Raw genomic sequence first — 6,291 nt, forward strand, 5'->3', positions numbered from 1 at the left:
TCCTCCATGGTATGTGATTGTTGGACGGCACCCGAGGATTCGGTTAGCCATGGCTTGAGAAAGCAAAGGTGGGGAGGAGTGTCATCTAAATAAAACTAAAATAAAAAGGCACTCCTTCATGGTATGAGATTGTTGGCAGGCACCCGAGGATTCGGTTAGCCATGGTTTGTGAAATCAAGGTTGGAAGGAGTGCCACCCAAAAATAAAAATGTTTAATGGGAGCCGCTCTTTGAAGGTTTGTCTGGCAAGGGGGTTAGAGTGCCCACTACCATTCATTGACAACAACAAACACCTCTCAAAACCTTACTTTTATACTCTCTTTATGTTTTCAAAATCAAAGCTCTAGCACAAATATAGTAATCGATGCTTCCCTCTGCGAAGGGCCTTTCTTTTACTTTTATGTTGAGTCAGTTCACCTATTTCTCTCCATCTCAAGAAGCAAACACTTGTGTGAACGGTGCATTGATTCTTACATACTTGCATATTGCACTTGTTATATTACTTTATGTTGACAATATCCATGAGATATACATGTTATAAGTTGAAAGCAACCGCTGAAACTTAATCTTCCTTTGTGTTGCTTCAATGCCTTTACATTGAATTACTGCTTTATGAGTTAACTCTTATGCAAGACTTATTGATGCTTGTCTTGAAAGTACTATTCATGAAAAGTCTTTGTTATATGATTCAGTTGTTTACTCATTGCATTTACCATTGTCTTGGATCGCTGCATTCATTACATGTGCTTACAATAGTATGATCAAGATTATGATGGCATGTCACTTCAGAAATTATCTTTGTTATCGTTTACCTACTCGGGACGAGCAGGAACTAAGCTTGGGGATGCTGATACGTCTCCAACGTATCGATAATTTCTTATGTTCCATGCCACTTTATTGATGATACCTACATGTTTTATGCATACTTTATGTCATATTTATGCATTTTCCGGCACTAACCTATTAACGAGATTCCGAAGAGCCAGTTGCTGTTTTCTGCTGTTTTGGGTTTCAGAAATCCTAGTAAGGAAATATTCTCGGAATTGGACGAAATCAACGCCCAGGATCTTATTTTTCCACGAAGCTTCCAGAAGTCCAAAGAGGAAACGAAATGGGGCGACGAGGCGGCGACACGCCAGGGCGGCGCGGCCCACCCCCTGGCCGCGCGGCCCTGTTGTGTGGGCCCCTCGTGGCGCCCCCTGATCTATCTCCTCCGCCTATTTAAGCCTTCGTCGATAATAACTCCAGTACCGAGAGCCACGATACGGAAAACCTTCCAGAGACGTCGCCGCCGCCAATCCCATCTCGGGGGATTCAGGAGATCGCCTCCGGCACCCTGCCGGAGAGGGGAATCATCTCCCGGAGGACTCTTCACCGCCATGGTCGCCTCCGGAGTGATGAGTGAGTAGTTCACCCCTGGACTATGGGTCCATAGCAGTAGCTAGATGGTCGTCTTCTCCTAATTGTGCTTCATTGTTGGATCTTGTGAGCTGCCTAACATGATCAAGATCATCTATCTGTAATGCTACATGTTGTGTTTGTTGGGATCCGATGAATAGAGAATACTATGCTATGTTGATTATCAATCTATTATCTATGTGTTGTTTATGATCTTGCATGATCTCCGTTACTAGTAGAGGCTCTGGCCAAGTTTTTGCTTGTAACTCCAAGAGGGAGTATTTATGCTCGATAGTGGGTTCATGCCTCCATTAAATGCAGGACGATGTGAGAAAGTTCTAAGGTTGTGGGTGTGCTGTTGCCACTAGGAATAAAACATCGATGCTATGTCTAAGGATGTAGTTGTTGATTACATTACGCACCATACTTAATGCAATTGTCTGTTGTTTGCAACTTAATACTGGAAGGGGTTCGGATGATAACCTGAAGGTGGACTTTTTAGGCATAGATGCATGCTGGATAGCGGTCTATGTACTTTGTCGTAATGCCCAATTAAATCTCACAATACTCATCATATCATGTATGTGCATGGTCATGCCCTCTTTATTTGTCAATTGCCCAACTGTAATTTGTTCACCCAACATGCTTATTCTTATCGGAGAGACACCACTAGTGAACTGTGGACCCCGGTCCATTCTTTTAATCAAATACAATCTACTGCAATACTTGTTCTACTGTTTTCTGCAAACAATCATCATCCACACTATACATCTAATCCTTTGTTACAGCAAGCCGGTGAGATTGACAACCTCACTGTTACGTTGGGACAAAGTACTTTGGTTGTGTTGTGCAGGTTCCACGTTGGCGCCGGAATCCCTGGTATTGCGCCGCACTACGCTCCACCGCCATCAACCTTCAACGTGCTTCTTGACTCCTACTGGTTCGATAAACCTTGGTTTCTTACTGAGGGAAACTTACTGCTGTACGCATCACACCTTCCACTTGGGGTTCCCAACGATCGCGTGTTGTACGCGTGTCAGAAATCCATTCCTATCTCTTCCCATTTCCATTCTGGGATTGGTAACAGTTGTAACTTTCCTGCAGGACTTTGATGTTCAGCCTTCACTCTTTGGCAGGTATGGCATTCCGCCACGTATTGTGCTATCTCTCTCTTCATGTTATTCCACCAGAATAATTCCTTAAGATCCATGTACATCTTTGTACTTCCCGGATGTATAGAGTATGGTGTTTGATGTGCTTCTCGGAGTATCACTTCCTTGATCTCAGCAATATCTTGAACGCAAATCCTTTTCTGGAACCATAATGATCCAGACTCTCCTCGGTGAAATTCTGATGGTCTTCCCTCATCAATCCTCCTCATCTCCTCCACGATGAATGGGTCGTCCAATTGACCCATGATTATCTCATTCTTTAAGTTGACACTCAGCTCATCGGCTACTTGTAAAGCCGATAGTCCTTCATGAGCTTCTTTCTCCCAAAGTTGTATTTGGGCTTGGCTTATTTCCTTCCTCAACTCTGGTGATAACTCTTGTTCCACTCCTCCAGTGCTCTTTCTACTCAAGGCGTCTGCTACAACATTAGCCTTTCCTGGAGTATAATTGATGGTCAAATCATAATCCTTGATTAGTTCAATCCATCTTTTCTGCCTCATATTGAGTTCCTTCTGAGTGAAGAAGTACTTGAGACTCTTATGATCCGTATAGAGCTCACACTTGGCTCCATAGAGAAAATGTCTCCAAGTTTTAAGTGCAAATACAACTGCTGCTAATTCTAAGTCATGTGTTGGATAATTCACTTCATGAGGTCTGAGTTGCCTCGATCCATAAGATATTACTTTCCGATCTTGCATGAGTACGCAACCCAATCCATGCTTGGATGCGTCACAATACACGGTGTAATCCTCGCCAACTTCAGGAACTGCTAACACCGGTGCTGTGGTGAGTTTCTCTTTCAAAGTCTGAAAACTCTTCTCACATTCATCAGACCACACAAATGGTGTGTTCTTTCTTAACAGCTTAGTCATTGGTCCTGCTATCTTGGAGAATCCTTCAATAAATCTCCGATAGTATCCTGCCATTCCTAGGAATCCTCGGATTTCCTTGACAGTCTTGGGTGCTTCCCAATCTAAAACTGCTGCTACCTTGCTCGGATTAACAGCTATTCCATCCTTGCTAATGACATGACCAAGAAATTCTACTTGATCTAGCCAAAATTCACACTTGCTGAATTTGGCATAGAGTTGATGTTCTCTTAGTGTTTGCAACACTATCCTCAGATGTTCAGCATGCTCAGTTTTATCTTTGGAGTATATCAAGATATCATCGATGAATACAATGACGAACTTGTCTAGACATGGCATGAAGATCTTATTCATAAGATTCATGAAGATTGCTGGGGCATTGGTTAATCCAAAAGGCACTACTAGGTATTCATGATGTCCATACCTTGAAACAAAGGCTATTTTCGGAACGTCTTCCTTCTTGATCTTTATCTGATGATAACCGAACCTTAGATCAATCTTGGAAAAGACTCCCGCACCTCTAACTTGATCAAAAAGATCTTGTATTCTAGGAAGTGGGTACTTGTTCTTGATAGTAACATTATTCAAATTCATGTAGTCTCCGCACATCCTTCTACCTCCATCTCTTTTATCCACGAAGATCACAGGTGATCCCCATGGTGAAATACTCTCCTGTATGAATCCTTTCTGTTCCAAGTCATCCAATTGCTCCTTAAGTTCTTTCAACTCCTTAGGCCCCATGTTGTATGGTGCTTTAGCAATTGGAGCTGTTCCTGAAATTAGGTCGATAGTAAACTCTATCTCCCTATCTAGTGGCATTCCAGGTAATTCCTTAGGAAAAACATCCTGGAATTCATTTACTACAGGTATATCCTCCAACTTCACTTCCTTCATGCTATTCAGCCGTGGCTCGACTTCGATCTGTGTATGCTTGTCTCCTTGGTAGATCATTCTACTTTCATCGGGGCTTTTCAAAGACACAGTCTTGTTCACACAGTCGATCAATGCTCCATTAGCTTCTAACCAGTTCATACCAAGAATGACATCAATGTCCTTCATCGGTAAAATGAATAGGTCTGCGTCGAACGCGCATTTATTGATCATAATGACTTGTCCTTGTTTGGTATGGGTTACTACTATCGGTCCCCCCGCATAAAGTATGGTTATAGGTATATCTAACTTAGTGCAACTAATCCCATGTTTGATGATGAATTTTTGAGAAATGAATGATGTAGTTGCACTAGTATCAAAAAGTACTTTGCCAGGATGAGTAAGTATCTGAAGCGTACCTATCACTGCCTGATCGGAGTTCACCACCTCCTCCAAGCTGGTGCAGTTTAACTTGCCGAAGGGTTTCTTGTTCTTTCAGTTCCCTCCGGTGTTTCCTCCTCGGCTTCCTCCTCCTCCTGACTGTCCTCCACCATTCTTATTATTAGGGCAATCCCTAAGCATGTGTCCTTCCTCACGACAACCAAAGCAGATTATCCTTGGCTTCCTGCAATCCTTGGAAAGGTGTCCTGGTTTTCCACAGCTTCGGCACAATATCAGGTTTGCAGGCTGGGATCCTTGATTCCTCCTCTGGTTGTTGTTGTTGTAGTAGTAGTTGTTGTTGTTGTTGTACCTTGGTTTGAAACTCAAGCCAGTATTAGGCTTGTTGCTGACATACCTCTTAGGCTCAAATTTAGCCTTTTTCCTCTTCTCCTCCTGCAGCTGCTTGAAATCGTCTTCAAGAGTGATGGCTGCATCCACCAACTCTTGGAACTCGGTCGCTCGCATCATTCTGAGCTGAACCTTGAACTGGGGATTCAATCCCCGCATGAACCTCTTTTTCTTCTTGTCTTCGGTGTTGACCTCCTCAACAGCATACCGAGATAGCTTTGAAAACTCCCTGACATAAGTCAGGATGGCCTTATCTTTCTGCTCGAGACTTTCAAATTCTTGACGCTTCAACTCCACAATACTTTCAGGGACATTGGATTCCCTGAACTTCCTCTTGAACTCCTCCCAGGTGAATACCTTCTCAGCCGGATAAACGGCTACTATGTTGTCCCACCATGATGCGGCGGGTCCACACAACAAGTGTGTTGCATATCTGACCTTCTCCAGGTCATTGCATCCAACGGTATTGAGCTTTCGCTCCGTGTCCATCAGCCAATCCTCCGCGTCCATTGGTTCAGGCGCGTATGCGAAGGATATTGGTTTTGTGTTCTGGAAGTCTGACAGAGTGACTCCCTGGTTGTCGGGTCTCTCCACCTTGTTCTGTTGAAGCAGCTCTTGAAAGAACTTATTTTGTTGCTCCAATGTTATACGTTGCCTTTCCTCCAATATTTGCATGTATTGGAGGAAGTTCTGCTGCGTCATGGGTGGTGGTGGTTGATACGTCTCCGACGTATCGATAATTTCTTATGTTCCATGCCACATTATTGATGTTATCTACATGTTTTATGCACACTTTATGTCATATTCGTGCATTTTCTGGAACTAACCTATTAACAAGATGCCGAAGTGCCGATTCTTTGTTTTGCTGTTTTTGGTTTCAGAAATCCTAGTAAGGAAATATTCTCGGAATTGGACGAAATCAACGCCCAGGGGCCTATTTTTCCACGAAGCTTCCAGAAGACCGAAGACGAAACGAAGAGGGGCCACGGGGTGGCCAAACCCTAGGGCGGCGCGGCCCCACCCCTGGCCGCGCCGGCCTGTGGTTTGGGCCCCCCGAGCCGCCTCTTGACCTACCCTTCCGCCTACTTAAAGCCTCCGTGACGAAACCCCCAGTACCGAGAGCCACGATACGGAAAACCTTCCAGAGACGCCGCCAACGCCGATCCCATCTCGGGGGATCCAGGAGATCGCCTC

This window comes from Lolium perenne, chromosome 6 (assembly GCF_019359855.2).
Source record: "Lolium perenne isolate Kyuss_39 chromosome 6, Kyuss_2.0, whole genome shotgun sequence".
In the NCBI taxonomy this organism is placed as follows: domain Eukaryota; kingdom Viridiplantae; phylum Streptophyta; class Magnoliopsida; order Poales; family Poaceae; genus Lolium; species Lolium perenne.